Source organism: Aptenodytes patagonicus, chromosome 1, assembly GCF_965638725.1.
Source record: "Aptenodytes patagonicus chromosome 1, bAptPat1.pri.cur, whole genome shotgun sequence".
Classification (NCBI taxonomy): Eukaryota; Metazoa; Chordata; class Aves; order Sphenisciformes; family Spheniscidae; genus Aptenodytes; species Aptenodytes patagonicus.
This window is the reverse complement of record NC_134949.1, coordinates 12,630,085-12,650,375: the sequence shown is the minus strand read 5'-3', so window position 1 is coordinate 12,650,375 and position 20,291 is coordinate 12,630,085. Positions and strand designations below refer to the sequence as shown.

The 20,291-nt window shown below is 38.3% G+C and overlaps 1 protein-coding gene across 13 annotated transcripts in view; it reads right to left on the bottom strand.

The window, feature by feature from the left end:
* The window catches only part of MAGI2 (membrane associated guanylate kinase, WW and PDZ domain containing 2), a 776,332-nt gene that overhangs the window by 333,684 nt on the left and 422,357 nt on the right, over positions 1-20,291 (bottom strand). The window lies entirely within an intron of this gene.

The window sequence follows — 20,291 nt, the reverse complement described above, 5'->3', positions numbered from 1 at the left end:
GATAATATTTTTGCTGGCATTTTGTACTGAGGTAAAAAAAATATAATGTGGCTGATCTTGTAAAACTTACTACCATGTCATATTTATTTATGGAATGATTTCTACAGATTGGCTACTAGAAAGAGCACTATTCCTCTCCTGCTTGGAAATTAGGGCCTACTTGGAAAAAGGAGAATCTCCTTGACATTTCATCCTTCTTTCCATTTCACTTACTACAGTTTTCAGCTGCATTCCCCAAGTGCTCTAGAAAGATTTTACTTCACATTGTTTCATCACATGAACATAAACAGCAGGAAAAAATGTAATTAATCATAAGATAGGTTGATGTTTAACCAAAGCTTAGATTAAGATTCCTAATTATTTGTCATATAGGCCCTATTTGTAACTTTTGCAGTTAAATAAAACAGTAATCAGAGAAAAGAAACAATGCAAACCACACAGCATAAAACTACAAGCAAAACATACTGCAAAAAATGACAGAAAGTAGAAAATGGCATAAAGTTGACAACAGAAGTCCCAGTGCAGACAATAGTTCATATAAAATATGAACAATACAACTAAGGTAACTGTGTTCTTAGCAATGCAGTATTTAATGTAAAAATGAAGTTATTATTTTAAATGTTACCTAAAACATTTAAACTCTAGCGCTCAGAGGAAGTTAGTTAAAGGATACGATTTTTTTTTAGACTTGAAAGGTGAACAGGAAAATATCACCCTATGCCTGAAGTACAGACGTTTCCTGTACTATGTTTAGAGGTACAGCTGATTACCCAGTGTCCTTCCTTGACAGGGGAAGGATAGGGCTTTTTCCTATCAAGAGTATTTTTTTCCCCTAACATCCATTCCTTCAGAAATGTAACCACTATTCATTATATAAATTTTCTACACCAGTTGCAATACCGTCTTCTATATTTGGCTCACAGCATGAAGGGGAATAATTTCACCTTCATGCAACAAAATGTACTATTACACCATATTATGTCATAGCATCAGGAATATTCCAGACTTCAGAATGGTTAGCAATGTACCAAAAGAGGTAGAAATGAAAACCAGCTTGTTAATCTAGTATAGTTTAGGACAACTAAAGAGAAAATGAAAATTGAAATTTTGCTTCAGATAATTTATCAATTTTTTAAAATTTTTATTTTTACAATACTTTACTACAATACAAAAATAATAGGTTAGCACAAATGCCTTCAGTTAAGTGTTCATAAAAAGGCATCCTACAGCGCAGTTTGACATACAAAATTTGGCCTGAAATGAATGCAGGGCAGGGAGGGATGCACATACCACACCTGTTATGAAATTATTGTCTATTTGCACTGTGTTTTCTTATAAAACTCCCTTCTTGTTTAATACCTGTGGATAGGTCTGTTCTGAAAGCTTCAAACGCAGTGCCTTTTTACATGTAAGAAAATAACAAGGTTGCAGAAGAAAAATCTGTCTTGTGCTTTGTGCTCACATGTGCTATTGAATGGACCAACTCTTCACATAAGAAGAGCATTCAGTCTCTTCTCATTAACTTCTTGGACTGTCCCTCCAAATGTGATGTTCGGTGTCCATCTAACAGGTACTGCAATGAGCTCACCCATGTATGGCCAATATATGTTCACTATGGCTCTTTCACTCATTAGCCTGAACTGCTGACCTGTAGGTGACATCCTCTTAAGCATTAGTAAATCAGTTAGAACAGCAATTGACCCTGAAGGTGTTTTCTGTTTATTCATACCACTTATACATTACGGCAAATGACAACAGAGACATCTTTCTGCTTCCTTGCCAAACCTGGTTTGGAGCCCCTTTAGTGGGTAAAAGTATAATTCAGTCGCTATTTCCATTCAGACTTGGGATGCTTCAATGAATGTGCCACCTAGAGCCACCACTGCAGATTTCAGCTGTGTTTGAGGAACAGGATAAAAAGTCTGAAACAAAATTCTCAGAAATTCTGACTTTTGTATTTTAAAATTTTATTTTGAAAATAAATTATTCTATGCCACTAGTCCGTAACAGTCACTGATTCAGGGACCTAATATGCAAATATTGCATAAATATAGCAAAACTTCAAATTTTCTTGGGATCTTGCCCCACATTCAGAATGCACCAAACTCAGAGTTATGCTTTCAGTTATGTTTTAGAATATAACCACCCTCACATCTGAAAAATCCTCTGAAAGTCTATTCTATTCTATTCTATTCTATTCTATTCTATTCTATTCTATTCTATTCTATTCTACTTTTGTTCATCATTATACTATGTTGGTAACAGTAGCAAAATTATTAACATATTTCCACAGAATGAAAATGCTAGGATGGATAGAAAAATTATTTAGGCTAAAAATTAATAATAGAGAAGTGCAGTCCATTCTTGATATATTCATGTTATTCTGGAGTGTTAGAGAAATAATGGGTGAGAGGTAGTGAATATAGGAGCTGGTGTTTCATTATGAGGAAGGTCACTTAAAACACCATTTCAACCTCAGAAGCATTTTTCCTATGATGATATACACTGTGATGTCCAGCCTGCACCCAACATTTAAGAATGCATCTTTTAAAGTGCCTATAGCGACTCTGTTCATATTATGCGTGACAGGTCAAGCAAGTACCGCCTACTGTCTAGTTAACTATGAGGTTTGAGAGCAGAGAAAAAGATGTATATTGAAGACAAATACAATGTCCACAAGAGAGGCTAACAATTTCCTAAATGAAGTGCCAAAAGGTAGAAAGGGTGCAACTGTTCTTGTTGGGCAGACTTTTGCAGAACAACCAGAAGAAAGCTCCGGGTCATTTTTAGTAGACCTCAACACTTGGACTATACATCTCATCCCCAAGATATCTCAGCACTGTCTGCTCACTCTGCAGTAGCATATTAATTCTTTATGTATAATTTAAAGTGAAAGTCTGAAAGAACATTGCCAGTTTTATCATCCTTTGCAAAGATCTATACAGATTTTTTCATTCATTATCATCTGGCTGAACACCACAAGGTCTGTTGAAATAGCAATTTTTGCATATTACTTATTATTGCTGAGTTTTACATGACAGATTTGTCTGCAATACAGATACACACACATGCACACACACACGAATATTTAATAAGTATGTATGCTATAAAAATATGCCTATAACACGTAATAACCTTTCCTTATTCTTGATTTGGTTTAAAACATACATCCTGCTGTCCTTTCCTGAACTTTTTCCACTATGTACATGATTGTCTGCTTTCATCAGGTTGGATTTTAAATATGGAATCAATTGGAACATACGTGAATCCCCCGAAGGAAATTCCATTTAAGGACTCTGCATTGGCCATGTAGAAATATTTCTCCTGAGACTTTAAAAGACTTTGACTGCTCTGAAAATAATTTCTGAAAATAATTCCACCTACTCAGGAAGAGAAGGAGGACTAATTTCAGATTCCATGTCTATGGCCAGCTAGAGGAGCTATAAATACGCCTTTTGGTGTGGTCCAATTTATAGGCACGAATAACTCACACTCTTAAGGACGGAGGTCTTGAGCACAGTGTAAGGAGGAAAAAATTCTCTCTCCTGTAGAGCAATTCCACAGACATTTACTGTCATTGCTGTAATTTCGAAGGCAGCGCTGCTCCACCTCCTGTCTGTGACCCCCTTCTTCTGCAGGGATCATGTATCTACGTGCTTGTACATTCTCTAGCCCATAGCAATGAGAAATTTAAAACATTGACATTTTCTACTTCTGCTCAAAATGTGCTGAGTCCAAAATCAGAAACATTTCAAGCTACAGATGGTAGATGAGCATGGGATAGTAAAAATAACAATAGCAAGACTGACTGCATGTATTTACAGGGTTCTCATTTTCTATTATCACTTAGATCATTGACTGACTTCTACTGTGGAAACTGCTCCAAAGGTGCAACTTTGGCAAAAGCCTGACTGATAGTACTGTCATCCTGTTTGCATAAAATAACATTTAAGAGTTTGAGAAGTCTGCAGGTATCCATAGACTATTACAAATGCCTTGCTTCTAAATATTGGTGTTGCATGTCTAATATACTTATGCAAACCTCACTAAAGAAATGGCAAAATACAAAATTCCTCTCTAAATACTGATGGACAATTAAGTCCCTGCAGATCATGCTGTCTGGATTAGACTCCTGTTATGTCTCTGCTTCAGCGACTCTCTGTCTCATTTAAAATCACAACTGAAAATACTCTTCACCATTACTTACCCCATTTCTACTCAATTCCCTCTACTCCCTCTTCTTTATTATTTTAATACGTAAAGCATCTCAGGAAATAGCGTGCAAGAAAGATTATCAACAACATTGTTTTGTTTTACACCTATATGAGTGCAGTTCTTTTTACAAATATTGCACGCTCATTTTGAAACACCCGTTCTGTAATTCTAGCAGTACACAAACACTTCATACACAGTCTTCAGGGGATGAATAATTACAAAACATCGACAGATTACTGTAGAGTAACCACACAGTAAAGGCTAATATGATACTACTAAGAGAAATACTTAGAACATTTACAACATCAAAATTAAGTGAGCAGGCACATATTCAGCTGCATCATTTCCTTCATTGTCTCTTTTCCCTTGACAGAGCCTCTAAGATGTACAAATATTACTCATACTGGTTCAGATTTCTTGGTAAGCATCAGTTGCGTTGGCACTCTTAATGTCATTTTAAAGACTTGCAGAAGCTCAGATGTTTATCTGTTTTCCTGTCTTTTGATGCTATTTCCATTTATTTACTATTGACTCTGAGGAATTTACAAATCTATTTAATCTACTTGCTAAAAAGAAGAAAACAACGATAATACCGGTCCCCACCAGAAACCCACAGTCAGACATTTTTCTAGATAGACTGAAGTGCTGCCTCATCCTTTCGTATGTTGGCCTTATCCTATATACCAGACATCAGGTTTTTATTTCCTGGAGAGGCAGGAAATGAAATCCACAGTCTGGCATGGAAGAGATTACACAGCTTATGGGAACCTATTGCTTTGTAAGAAGAATCCAAGAGCTGTGACAGCTTCTAAATGATAACATATAAAGGGCCAAATCCACTCCTAATATCAATCCACTGGGTTCAGACCAATAAAAACTATTTAGTCCATGAATCCTGCTTTCCTTAAATATAAATTACATTTCATATTTCAGACAATTGCAGCAAGTTGTCCTGTGGGTTCTGCTCAGTGTTTTCAAAAGCATTTGCCTTTCACTGAGATTCAGGGCAGGCTTGATTTTCACAGATGGAAATGTATGGTTGCAAACACCTGACAAGATTAGGTTACATTAATTACAGACTGCATTTATAGACCACACAGGGAGATAAGACAACAAGAACCTTCAAAACCACTTCTTCTTCCCAAACAGGTGCATGTGCATCTTTAGGTTTTATTTTCAAGGAAGCCCAAGGTGCTTCTGTTTAGAAAACTCCATGTATAAACCACTGCAGAACGGGGAGAGACCAGTACCACAGATCTGGCCATGTACAGGGTGCAAGCTGTGTGTTAAAGAAAGGCAGAAAGCCTCCAGGGAAGGCCTGACTTCTCCTCCTTCTCCCGTGTTGTGGCAGTGTGCTCCCCTCCCCTGCGTAAGCAACGACCACCAGTGGGGGTCGTTGCGGCTGCATCCAGCTTATGCTGGACTTTGGGGATGGAGGGCAACACAGTAGCCAAGCGCTGTCTGGACCAATGACCCAAACGTCTTACTGATATGCAAATATGACTATAAGTCAATCATCTTACTCTATAAGTAGTGGACAGCCCGGGGCCGGTTGAGCTCTCCTGCACTGCAGTGGGCTGCACGGCAGGATCTCCCCTTGAGTAAGGATGCCTCTCAAGGTTACTCCTTGAGGTTGAGAGATTCCTTGCCACAACAGATCCTCGGTAAGTGACTAATAGCATGCTTAACTTTGAAATCTTAGCTAAGTGATATAAAGGATTAATTGAGCATATATAATCCTTTAGACATAAACTGTTGACCATGTCTGGGACTACGATTGGATCCAGCTGCACCTCAACTCCTCTCTGAGAAGGAGTTTAGAAAGCAAGGGGGTCCTTTCTGAACTTCATGACTCAATGGGAGGGTCTCCCTGACAGTTTTGTCTGACCCTGTCCTCTATGCAGTAAATAATCAAGTGTACCTTGCCATCGAATCTTGCTAAACCACTGTCGCATTTACCATTGAACTTTGTAAACTCACACTTTAATTCACTGTTTTCTATCAATAAAGTATATTGTTGCTTCTCTCTCTTAGGAGTGAAGTGCAGTCTCACTCCATCTGTGACACATGTACAACTCCTGTCCTAGCCACTGTGGTGACCCAGTCTGGACCCTGTGGTTATATGGTCTCAAAAGTTTTGGAGAACTAATTTCCACAAGCACTTGTCTATGGAACTTGTTGATGTGTAGGTTTGTGAAACTATCTTTGAAAAGGTTTCTGAAAGAGTGAGTATTTCAGTTTGAGCTATGGGGTGACAGTCAAGGTTGGTAACACTGTGACTTTCTTAATCAGGTACTTTTACCTTCTTCACTGCTTTCATGAGAAATGTATTTTTGGTATTGTCCACTGTGGATCAGCTCCCTGAAGTGCAGAGCAGTGAGCATACAAAACAGAAAGCAGGCAGGAGGACTCCCTTCCAGAGTTTAACAAATGTCCCCCTCGGACCTCAGCATACAGAGTTGTGCCCCAAATGCTGGGACTTGCTTATATGTTTGCTTCCATGCCGGAAAAGTTAAGACCACAGCAGTTAAGGAAATGAAAGTGGGTGCAAACACACCCCCCAAATACAGACACACCTTTCTTCCGTGTTCTTCTATACTTTCTCCTACATGCTTAAGACACCTCATAGTGTCTAGGTGTAACAGCTGGAATGAAGTCAAGAAGAAAATACCATCATCCCTCTTGTGCAAAAGGAGCACAAAAGGGTGATGTACATCACCCAGCAGCTCCGTGGCACTGTTTGCACTGTGAACAAGGACTCCAGACTCTGGGACTGTTGGCCTAGCCACTACTAGGGTTTATGGGACTCTTTTACAGCTGTTACCTATGGCTAGCTTTGTGTTCCTACACTTGTGATTTTCAAAGCTGCCTATATCTTGTCACGATGAAGCTTCTTCTACATATGTATTACAAGTTGCAGCTCTACCTACCTTCCATAGCAGTAATTCTGCAATTTCCATTGGCAGAATATTTCATTGCATAACTGTATTCAATCAAGTTTATTTCTACTGTTCAAGCTTAAGTTTGTATAAGGAAGACTAAGCCCATTACCACTAGTTGTGTTTATTAAGGAAAATAATTGGTCACTTTTTTTTATGGTCTTTTTTTATACATCAGTAGATAGTTTTCACGCTTCTCTAATTTTCCTCCAGTGAACGTGGCTGTATCTATAACCATCCTTGTTAGTTCCTACTTTTCAAATTTCTTTTTTTAATCTAATTGGTTTTTAATTTATTTTCTATTTCTTCACCCTTTTATTTCTCCTTTATCCTATATAGACTGAAGTCAGTGATAAAGCTGCTGTGACTTCAGCAGTTCAGGATCAAGATATGGTTCCCAATACTCAGCAGAGTAATTTAAAATAAAATTTGCCATTGCTGATTGCATCATAGGTAACTTGGTTTTAATACACAATTTCTAACACATCCTTAACATCAGAGAGCTCAGCAACACAAATGTGCACACTTTATGCACACATTTTCTCTTTAATTTAAGACATAATTTACCTTTTTTGTGCAAAACCATGCAATTCAAGTTTTGTACATAATTGAGTGTCTTTCTAAAGCAAACAGTAGGACATTTCGATTACTAAATTTTATATTTTTGGAAGCAAACAATATCATACTATACCACCTGCAAAGCAGACAAGGGAAATTAAAAACCATCAGGCACCAAAGACTTATTTTAAGTATATTTAAAAAAAAAAATCCAAATACTGTTAGTCAGACAAAATAGTACTGAAAACAGTTCTACACAAAATACTGTATTATTTTAAACAGGTTATACTCATTATTGCGTTTCATTTCAGTGCTCAATTTATGGGCATTTTATATGCAGCCTATAGAATAAATACCTCTCCATGTTATTTCATGGGCTTATTTAAATCATTTATTAGGATAACATTTTTAAAGCTATCTGCTCCATGTGTATATATTTTTATAAGTTCTGCAACAAACAGCACAGCCAGAGCTATGTCTAGAGCTCATCAACACCAAAACTGAACTCTCTTCCTAAAATAAGCAAGAAGAAATAGAGATACGCTCCACAATCATGAAGTAACCTGGCAAAACCAGAGACTTTACCTCTGTTTAGTTTTTAAAGTCCCCAACATAATGGATGTCCTAAGGGAGCAGACAGGACTTTACTATCCATGCAAGTCTACTGATTTCAAACAAAAGGGAAATTCGAACTCAGGATGCACAAAGACAACTCAAATTATCTCATCTGATCAGACAGGATGTCAGACCATGGCTCAGTCTAGATTACTCACAGGCTCAGACAAATACTTGAATGTTATTTATTTGTTTGTTTGTTTGTTTGTTAACTATTGTTGCATGATTGAAATACACAGTCACACACCCCTCCTAAGATAACAAGACGATAAAATCCATATACTGTGTTAATTGAGGCTGCAACTGGAGAATTACCATCTATTCTCTCTCCAAAGAGTAAGGGTGTGTTTGCCAAAAATTTGTTTGCCACTAATAATTTGAAGAGATTAAACATATGAGTGTACACTTGCACTTCCATGATTTACTCTTCACTATCTACTTGTGGGGAAAACTGAACACAGAATGGAATATAAATAGGAGAAGTTTGTAAAAAGTCTTTACCAACATGCAGAGAGCACCTGGTATTAATAAGAACAGATCCCTCAAAGACAATCATACAATTTATCAGCTGGTTTCAGTCTCCACAAGATCTTGCACTCGGTATGAACATTTTCTTAGGATCAGATTTAAATTAATTTCCCCCTATTTTTACCTGTTTATATTTAAATCCCATTTAGACTTGATCATTATTCATAGTGATGTTAAAATAGATCTCACAATTGTTTTTATAAGTAGATGGAAAAGAGAAACAAATTCAGATCATTCAGTTGTAGATTCAAATTCCCTAACCATAATCCACCTTGATATGGTTGGTGTAACGTACATGCAGGAACACCTATAATATGGGCAAATGCATTATTACATTACTATATATGAGCATTTCTGAGCATCCGTAACATTCATTACAAATTATGCTCATACTGCATACCTCATTCAGAAATCTCCGAGATGGGTTAAGAACTATTCCTTCTATTCACAAAACTGCTATATAAAGACAGAGACAGATGAAATGAACTGCCCAGTGTTACTCATTATCTGAGTAGCTAGAAATACTCTGAAGCCTGCGGCAGAAATAAAAAGAGAATTTGTGCTTCTTGATGAGCAGGTTTTGCACCTGACCTGAAAGGACAGACTTCAACAGAGATTTCTCAAATATGACGAGAAGGAGGGGAAAGGCAAGAGGTAATAGTTACTTTGTTGATGGGTTAAGTCTCCAATCTAATTTAGAAAACATTGCCATTTGTTGCAGTGGAATATTTCTGAAAGATTGTGGTGGACTGGCTGATTTTTTTACAGGAAACGTTTCCCACAGCAGCAGGACAAGGCAGGCTCTAATGCATTAGTGAACTCAGCATGACACGTCAGCCAATTAAAATCACATCACATATTCCACTTACTCAAACCATGAGCACACAGCTATAATAAATCTAATTACAATGTGATGATGTAATAGGCAAAGGCTATTGTTCATATAAGAAGCCAGAGTCTCTCTTTTTTCTTTTTCTTTTTTTTTTTTTAAATTTTCTCAATTTCACTTAGGCAACTGTCATTTTGATAGCTTTGTTAATAAAACAGAACCTGAGTATTTCACACTGTGGTCTCTTCTCACACAGTATATTTCTTTTGTGGAAGCAAAAATATAACAGGAATAAAAGAATTTTTTAATTTGTAATGCATCTCTCTCGTATGCTCTCCTATAAACAAGTTAGTCTTTTAAAAGCCAAATGATGGTCCTTCAAATGAAACTTCCAATGATGTACATCTAATTTCCCACAAAGGACAGAGCTAGCACTGGGACACAGCACTGGCTGTTAATATTTGCGGAAAATAATATTTTAATCTCCTATGCGAGTTTTTTTCAAGAATACCAGAAAGTGAAAAGAAAATGTTAGTACTGTCTCTTGGAGTTTCATTTGGGAACAAAGAGTACAGGATGAGTTAAAACAGTGACGTAACAAGATTTGGTTTCTTCAGTTTAAAAGGTAGTAGCGAGTTTCATCTATTTTCAATATTTCTATTTCTCTGCTATCTAAAGAAATATTATTAGACAAGGAACTTGGATAAATTGTAAGTCAGGATTTTACAGGTCACAGATTTTCACAGCTATAGCAACCAGCGTGTGAATGGCAACTTGTTTTACAGCCAGATGATTGAATAAAGTATAAAAAGGATTTAAGCTGATGTTTAAAGTTTTCTTTAAAAAAAAACAAACTACAAAACAAACTGTCACCAGTCTTACCTTTCTCACATGCTCCCATAATATTTATGGAAGGATGTTGATAAGGTAAGAATAGTTTATTGTGTTGTGTTGTGGTTTTTTTTTTCACTAAGACATTAAGAAGTGGTCCTGATTTCATCAAAGAGTTACTTATTCCAAGTTAGATTTAACAGAGACAAACCTCTTTGAAAGAAATGAATTTTTTTTTTTTTTGCTTTGAAAAGAAACACTTTGAAAGAATAAGCAATTCTCTAGAGCACTTTAAATGGAAAACTAAGAGAATCTTAATTACTACAGTGGAAGATTCTTCAACTGGAAAAACAGCTTCATTAAAATCAAAGTGCGTTGTCAGAACATGTCAATTTAAAAAGTTGTAACAAATGTGTGGAAATGAGGCATTAGGATTTTACTGTTTTATCCTTATTATTCACTTTGATTTATGCATTATAATATTATTTTATGTATTCAATACTATATATTTACTATTGAAATATTCCCAAATAAAACCCACAAAAACATCAACTTTGACTTTTCAGTCCACTGGAATGAATGAAAATATCAAAATCCATAGTTTTACATATGAAAACTTCTGTGACTTGCTGTAATAGATAGCACTAACAAATAATTAGCTTTCAGTTTTAATGAATAAGTTTTCATCTCCAACTTATACATGATTATGGAAAATCATGATCCATTGATTTGTTTAATTCATTCAGCTGAACACCGAATCACCTGCAGGTTGCTACCACCAGACCAGATGCTGCTTTCTGGATGTTTGATGTTTGCACAAATTTTGGTTCAGGCCCCTGCTTTGAGTCCCGTTGGACTTTGAGGCCTGCTCAGGCTTCCTAAAGCATTTTCAGTGCATTGTCGAAGAACCTCTGAGAAGAAAGCAATAAAATATATGGCAACAAAGTGGAATCACCATGTCTTAGAAGGAAGCTTTCTGTTGTCTCAATATATTAACGACTGCCTCTTTCTTTAAGAATTAATAAGGTGCTGAGCATTGCTCTGGGAGAACTTTTGGCATAGCTTAGGCAGGATTTCTGTAATAAATCTCGCTATTTACATACAACACTTTGCTCAGTAGAACATTTTCCTTACTTCAAAATACTGTTCTTCATGCACAACGTTGCATTGTGCCCTTATATCACTTCGTCTAGAGAGCGCATAACAATTACTTTATGATAATAAACACTGTCTAATCTGTCTGTGTCTTCCTCTCCAGGGCTGTTTTTCTACATTGTCACCCATCATCGGATACTTGCTTTGATATGTCTAAGATTAATGAGGCATTTATATTCAGTTTAGATGCTACGGAAGTTAACATTATTTCTTCTGTTATGGAACACAAATAAGCTAATTAGTGACCTTCAGATTTTGGATTAAAAATTATTTTTTTTGTAATTGGAAATACAACAGAGCACACAGAACCAGAAACAAAAATTTTTAAAGATAAATTGATGTATAACAAACCTGAAGCACATTTCTCTGGGAGGAAGGAAAGGAAAGAGAGGAAGCAAAGAAAGAAAGCACAAAGAGTCATAATTCTGATTAGAGCTGTGCAAAGAATTGACTTTTTATGGATGAATTGGAAAAATACATGTAAAAAAATCCATTTTTACATTGTGTGGATCAAGCACTTATTGTTAATCAAAGTGAAATATGTCATTTTGCTTTCTAGGCTTATAACAGATTTAAAAAAAATCCTTGATTAAAATCTGATTTTTTTTCCAAACGTAAGCATAATTTTGTAATAGAATCCTCCCAATATTTCAGTTGATATTTTTGCATTTTTCTTCCTTTTAGGCTAAAAGCATTCCATTTGATTTCTTAAATGGTTATAGTTTCAAAGTAAAATTAATGTTTCTATCCATAACTAAGCCATAGGACAGTTAAAAACAAACAAACAAAAAACAGAGAGAAAGAGAAAGAGGAAAAGAAAGAAGGAAAGAAAAAGAAGGGATGAAAGAAAAACAAGAAAAAGGGGAAAAAGGAGGAAAAAAAAGAAGTCAGAAAGGCAGGAAGACAGGAAGAAAGGGAAAAAGAGAAAAAGAAGGAAAAATCTTTTCCAACATGTTTTCCAATGTTCACTGCATCTTTATTCTCTGTGCTTGCTAGCATGTGTGAGAACTGCCAAAGTAAGACCTGCAAAGTCCAAGGCAGCTTTAGAAGAGATACTAAAGAATGTGTTTGTTTTCTTTTATATGCAGAATCGTCTATAAGTAAATTTGGTGAAGGGCTGCGGATTTAAAAAAGCCAAAAGTTGTGTGGTTTTCCGTGTTTCTATGATTATGCTAACTGCATTCCCAAGGACAGCATTATCTTCCTTTTAAAATTATATAATTTTCTTAGCACATCTAAAAAATAATTTTTCTGTTTTGCTATATTTGTTTCTAACCAGTTGCTTGAAAAAACATTTTTATATTTTATAAAGTCCCATTTGAAAGAAGTTTTGAATACAAGTTGATCAAAGTAACACAGCTCCTATGTGTACTGCAGGGATGAATAATTTCATAATCAACAAGCCAATGCATAAATCATCATCGAGTATTACTGAGACTAATTGGTTTAGCTGAGATATCTATCTTAGCTGTAGTCCTATCTTAGCCTGACTCAGCCAGGCTGAAAAACAGGAATCATAGAGTAGATTCTTCAAACCACAAGAATCATAGACTGAAAACAGTGAAACTGTTTGCAAAAGGAAAATTACAGAAGACTCAGAGAACCTCTGCTGGACCTGTTCCCTTCTTACAGTTTCCCGTTTCATTTTATTTTGTGGGTTATTGGTTCTTTCATTAGTTTGCTCTGGGTGAGGCTGGGGGGGAGCAGGGCTGAAGGAGGGAAGTAGCCAAATTTTGGGGGAAAATCTTTTACTCAGCCTGCAGATCTGAGTACATATCTGGTCGAGTGTTACTGCCACCTGAAACAGTGTCATTCCAGCAGTCCCTTCTGTGGTGACTGAGCAGCCTCGGGGACCACGAGCCAGGCAAGGATGCAATTCTACTGTGGGATAGTGAAAGCTAAACCGAGTGCTAATAAGAGGCAACTGCCTAGGCAGGACCAGTCCAGTCTGTGCAGAACCAGGGTACACGTCCTTCAACATCTGCTGGCTTATGAGGTCTTGCTTCAGGGCCTCATCTAATAATTCTGGACTTCATTCAAAGATTTATCACCTTTACATTGATTTCAGTACACTTGAACGAAAATTTTAATAGTCTGGTATTACAGGAAGAGAGTCAGCTGACCTCACCTAACTAATTTCTATCTTTTCAGTAGGCTCTTAACAGACATTTTCCTTCAAGGAACAAGTCTTTCAACACTGCTTCACTAATGGCATTTCAGTGACAAATTTGCTTAGTATATTTATTATAATTGAAATGGGCAAAAAACAGTAAATGTGCAGCATAGGTTTAAACGCACTTCAGGGGTGAATAGTCAAGAATCCAGGGCAGAGGGAGCAAGTTTTATGTTGGAGGTTTTCCCTCATATGAAGCCTTTAAAATGAAAGTAGGGTGTAATACTTACAGAAGCTGTAAGGTTCAAGCGAGAACAGTTTGTGAAAGTCTGGGGCTTGTGTAATGTGCTCAGTCGCAACAGATGATTAAAATGACCACTTCTAGTCTGCAAATCAGTGGGGGTCTATGAACATTTGTAGCAAATGGACTTGATCACATGAAAAGATCCAGCAGAGGATCCCAACATGTATGCATGACAAGTCATGCCATTGCCTGTCCGAAATGTCTTAAGTCTCAGATATGCCAAATGTTTCAGACTATTAAAAAAAACCAAAACAAAACAAAAACACCCTCACCATTTTCCTATGCTTTCAAGTGATTTTTTTCCTATTTCATGGCAATGTTAAGCACTTGTGTTATTTCTGTCCATGTTGAGGGAAAAGCAGGAGATAGATCCATTACAAGTTTCAGCAAATGATTGAGCTACTTAGTTTTAAAATTGAGTTGGTGTTACGTGCTCACTTCGGTTACTTATTTCCAAAATACAATCATTTCTCCTTAAGTAACAAAGTTACAAACATACACTTGTGTGCAATTTATCAGGCAGGTTATGCTTTCATGATTTCAAGCAATGGAGTTAGCTCATCTTAAGAAATTAACAGCTTTCAGCTGAAAACTGCCAGGGCTTGGATGACATCCAATAGCTGAACACATGTATGTTCCCAGCCTGTTGCAATGCAAAGAGAACGGGTTATCTTAAACCATCGCTGTTCTTAGTACCGATGAGTGACATCTATTTCTTCCTCACAGATGAGACTGGAATTCTCAATCATACTCTTGCATCATGATTAAATCCTAATATTAATGTATTTCACTCCCATGAATATGCTTTAAACTAACTTTAATATCCCAGTTCTCTTAATTATCACAGCAAAGTACAATCTCCTCTCTAGCTAGGACTGAGAATAATTTTCTGCTTAAAGGTCAACCATTCTAAGTAGTCTAAATTATGCACAATTATTAGACTTCGCTGTGGTTTGGAGAAGGGAGAAAGAGATAGAGTTAGTGACCCACATGTGGTATCATTTAAGAAAGTCAAACTGAATGAATACGCTCTTAAGAACCATCATTTTTATGCCCATCTTCAGTCTGACCTCAGACAGTAGAAACAGAGCTTATATAGGGAAGACATATCAGAAGTTTCATTTAAAGATGAGATAGCTTTTCTGAACTGCTGCAGGAAATCATAGAATCATAGAATATTTTGGGTTGGAAGGGACCTCTAAAGGTCATCTAGTCCAAACCCCCTGCAGTGGGCAGGGACATCTTCAACTAGATCAGGTTGCTCAGAGCCCCGTCCAGCCTGACCTTGAATGTTTCCAGGGATGGAGCATCCACCACCTCGCTGGGCAACCTGTGCCAGTGTTTCACCACCCTCAGCGTAAAAAATTTCTTCCTTAGATCTAGTCTAAATCGACCCCCCTTTAGTTTAAAGCCATTCCCCCTTGTCCTGTCACAACAGGCCCTGCTAAAAAGTTTGCCGCCATCTTTTTTATAAGCCCCCTTTAAATACTGATAGGCTGCAATAAGGTCTCCCCGGAGCCTTCTCTTCTCTAGGATGAACAACCCCAACTCTCTCAGCCTTTCTTCATAGGAGAGGTGTTCCATCCCCCTGATCATTTTTGTGACCCTCTTCTGGACCCGCTCCAATAGGTCTGTGTCTTTCTTACTCTGAGGGCTCCAGAGCTGGATGCAGTACTCCGGGTGGGGTCTCACCAGAGCAGAGTAGAGGGGCAGAATCACCTCCCTCGACCTGCTGGCCACGCTTCTTTTGATGCAGCCCAGGATACGATTGGCCTTCTGGGCTGTGAGCGCACATTGCCGGCTCATGTCCAGCTTTTCATGCACCAGTACCCACAAGTCCTTCTCGGCAGGGCTGCTCTCAATCCCTTCATCCCCCAGCCTGTACTGATACCGGGGGTTGCTCTGACCCAGGTGCAGGACCTTGCACTTGGCCTTGTGAAACCTCATGAGGTTCACACAGGCCCACTTCTCCAGATTGTCCAGGTCCCTCTGGATGGCATCCTCAGGCGTGTCAACCACACCACTCAGCTTGGTGTCATTGGCAAACTTGCTGAGGGTGCACTCGATCCCACTGTCTGTGTCATTGATGAAGATATTAAACAGTACTGGTCCCAATACGGACCCCTGCGGGACGCCACTCGTCACCAACCTCCATCTGGACATTGAGCCGTTGACCACTACCCTCTGGATGCGACCATCTAACCGATTCCTCACCCACCGGACAGTCCAGCCATCAAATCCATACCTCTCCAGTTTAGAGAGAAGGATGTTGTGGGGGACCGTGTCAAAGGCCTTACAGAGGTCCAGATAGATGACATCTGTAGCCCTTCCCATGTCCACTGATGTAGTCACTCCATCATAGAAGGCCACTAGGTTAGTCAGGCAGGACCTGCCCTTGGTGAAGCCATGCTGGCTGTCTCAAATCACCTTCCTGTCCTCCATGTGCCTTAGCATAGCTTCCAGGAGGATCTGTTCCATGATCTTCCCAGGCACAGAGGTGAGACTGACTGGCCTCTAGTTCCTTGGGTCTTCCTTTTTTCCCTTTTTAAAAATGGGGGTGATGTTTCCCCTTTGCCAGTCAGTGGGAACTTCTCCAGACTGCCACGACTTCTCAAATACGATGGATAGTGGCTTAGCAACTTCATCCGCCAGTTCCCTCAGGACCTGCAGATGGATCTCATCGGGTCCCATGGACTTGTGCACCTTCAGGTGCCTTGGATGGTCTTGAACCTGATGTTCTCCCACAGTGGGTGGCTCTTCATTCTCCCAGTCCCTGCCTTTGCCTCCTGTGGGTTGGGAGGTGAGGCTCGAGCACTTGCCGGTGAAGACGGAGGCAAAAAAGTCATTGAGTACCTCCACCTTCTCCGTGTCCTGGGTAACCAGGTCTCCCGTTTCGTTCCGGAGAGGGCCCACATTTTCCCTTGTTTTCCTTTTATCCCCGACGTACCTATAGAATCTTTTCTTGTTGCCCTTGACATCCCTGGCCAGATGTAATTCTATCAGGGCTTTAGCTTTCCTAACCTGATCCCTGGCTGCTCGGACAATTTCTCTGTATTCCTCCCAGGCTACCTGTCCTTGCTTCCATCCTCTGTAGGCTTCCTTTTTGTGTTTGAGTTTGTCCAGGAGCTCCTTGTTCATCCCTGCAGGCCTCCTGGTGTTTTTGCCTGACTTCCTCTTTGTTGGGATGCATCGCTCCTGATGCATCTCCATCCCATCCCCCAAAAACTGTGTACATGTATTTCCAAAAAAGCTGATTTCATGTAACCTTTGGGAAACTAGGACCTTAAACCTCTGCTACATCCAGTCACACACTAAGTTTGATTGTCAGTCCTGGCAGGTGTCAGAGAAAGCTCTGTGCATGTTGTTACTGCTCACTTCAGTCAGGGGAGATAACAGATAATCACGCTGGGAGGAGTGGAAAGAAAAAAGAGACCTACTCTATAGACCTTAATTGAGTTGGTCATTTTGGATGTCAGAATAGCCACATAAAATTGGGAAACTGGATACAGAAGAATGAAATTAGATATATATTTCAATATCTTGACTTTGTTTAGAAGTATCTTTCCATATAACCAGTGATTAAAGAGCACTATGTGACTAAGCAAGCAAGTAAAGTAGAAATTATGAATCCTAATACAATATTCAGATGAATCTCTTCTCTCTCAAGAGCTATTACAAGCAACCTGAACAATTATTTCAATTATCCCAGCTCTCTTTCTTTCTTGAAAAGAGAAAATAGTTTTGTCTACATATGCTGTAAATGGAATCTGAAGGTAAACAGAGAAAGGAATAAAGAGTAAAGAAACTGATTAAGAACAGAAATTAAAATCCCGTTGTAAGGCTAATCTGTTCTGAACTGCTTACTAGTGGCTCTCAGGGAAGTTTAACTCTGCAAATACACAACACGAGGTCTAAAATACTCACTTACATCCTTGATGGCAAATATAAATTCATACTCCCATGTATTCCACATTGAAAGACTCACGAAGGCATAAAGGCAAAAATTCCCACTCTATAAGCATTTAAAATGCAGTTATGAGTTCTGCAGAGTGACTAACTCTCACGACTTACTCTTGGGCATGGTTGTCTCTCCCAGGAGAATCAATACCCAAATGAGTCTGCAAGGTGAAGTGTTTGCACAGAGAAGCAAAGAAGTTTGCTTACCTGGGGGCCTCACACCATAAGACACTACTCTGCTTCTCCTCAGGCTCCACCAATCCCAACTAACAAAAGAGTTAGAGTTCACAAATTATGAAATTGATTTAAAAAAATGAGGTTTAAAAATAAATCCGCAGTCCTTCTACTTGCCTTGTGGACTTTGAAATTTCAAAACCTTTATTTTTGTTATGCGAGGAGAATTAGCAATCTTTACTCATAATCTATACTTATGAATATTAATGACCAATAGGATTCATTCATGTTTCCCTGACTCACAGGACCTAGGATTTTGGGGAAAAGAAGTGTTACTTGGCATATTCTTTGACTTTAAATTTGGAGGAAATACATATTTGAGCATGGGTTTAGTGTGGAAAGATTCATGTGAAATAACAGAGTAAAAACCATTATTCACTGCAGTTTCATGGAATTAATGCTGCAGCATTTTTAGAATGATAACTTTTATAGACTAGTGGTTTTGTCCAGCCCATCCTTTCAGAAGAACCAGACTCTACACAGCTTTTCATTGTTTCGCTGCTGATTATACATCATTCCCCATTTTGAAATTAGTCCCTTCTGTGTTTAGATCCTGGAACAGGATCTAAAATCGCTTGGGGCTTAACAGAAGAATTCAGAATGTGAAACTTGAAAATGGACAAAGTGTTATTACTACTTAATGTTCCATTTTTACTAGATAACAACCTTTTGTTGAAATAAAGTTAGGGTAGTCTTCTAACACCCATAACCAGAACATCAACTTCAGAGAACAGCTAGAATAGAAACATTGCTTCAGGGGATGCTATCCAGGCATGGGCCAGCTTCCAAATTAATATCCTCCGGTGTAAATTTCAAGTAGCCCCATTGACTTCTGCTAACTCCACTGGAGTTCCTGCTGGAGTGAAACCAGGGTGAGGTCAGAATCTGGCATCTCGGTATTGAATGCTGTCCACGTCACATGCTGACTGCTTTCTAAAAGTAATCCTACAGTAAGAAGGTTAGCTGTGTTTAGTCCAAAATACGGACTGTCTGTCTACTGTAAGCTTTGCGATGGAGGCGGTTTGTAACTTTATACTTAAAATTTGAAGTGAGGCTTAAAGGTGCTTTTGAACATTTGCCATGTAGAATAGTAATCCCAAATATGCACTGCAACCTTCATTTCGCTCTCCAGTCCCAAAACAATTAAGAAATATGTTGCCAAGCCTGGTTTTTTTACACTATATGTAACGTCTCATTATTTTTTACTGTGAACCAGCTCTCCACCTTCACCTGCCTATTACTAGAGCAAAATCAGATTACAGCAATAGGGCAAGCTGGTTCCAAAACATCTATTTGCTATCATGATTTACAGACTGACTGAAAACCAAACTGACCTTGGTGTAAAGCAATGTAGTTTAAAGAATGACTTAAGATCAATTAATTTGAAAGTACTACAGGGATTGTTCTGCTGGTGAGGGACTGCCAGCTGCTCTGTTTTGCCTTGTGCCAAAGCCCCACAGGAGTCTTCTTTAAAACGGGTAACCGAGGGAAAGAAGTAGCAGAAGGGAAGGAAACACAAAAAGATTTACACCTGGTATTTCTATCCTACATGATAGATTCTTTTTGCTGCAAAAGTGCTATTGAGGGCGATCTTCATGCCAGGGCTAGCCAGTGTGCCTAGGAAACAAAGTCAGAGCAAGTGTTACTACATTGCAAGAACTTGGGCCATTGCTAAATGCTCAATTTTTCAGTAATACTAATAACTGAAAATGAGTGCTAAACACTGTCTCTGTGCTGTTAGAAGTCAATATCTTTTCTTGAAAAAAAACACAGTAGAAACGACGTCTGCTTTCTCCCCTGGAGCACTCCACAGAATGACACCATGCACACTACCCAGTGTGTGGATAACACTTTACAGTGTTTATTTCCTATTCCATCTGATTCTCTGCCTTTAAGAGTGGAGATGCATGTACCCTTTTATTGTTTCTTTTGATACAAAAAGTTAACTTCAGACAAGCACCTGGTTGTGCTTTACTGTTACATATGGTCTATATATGACAGAAACTCATTCAG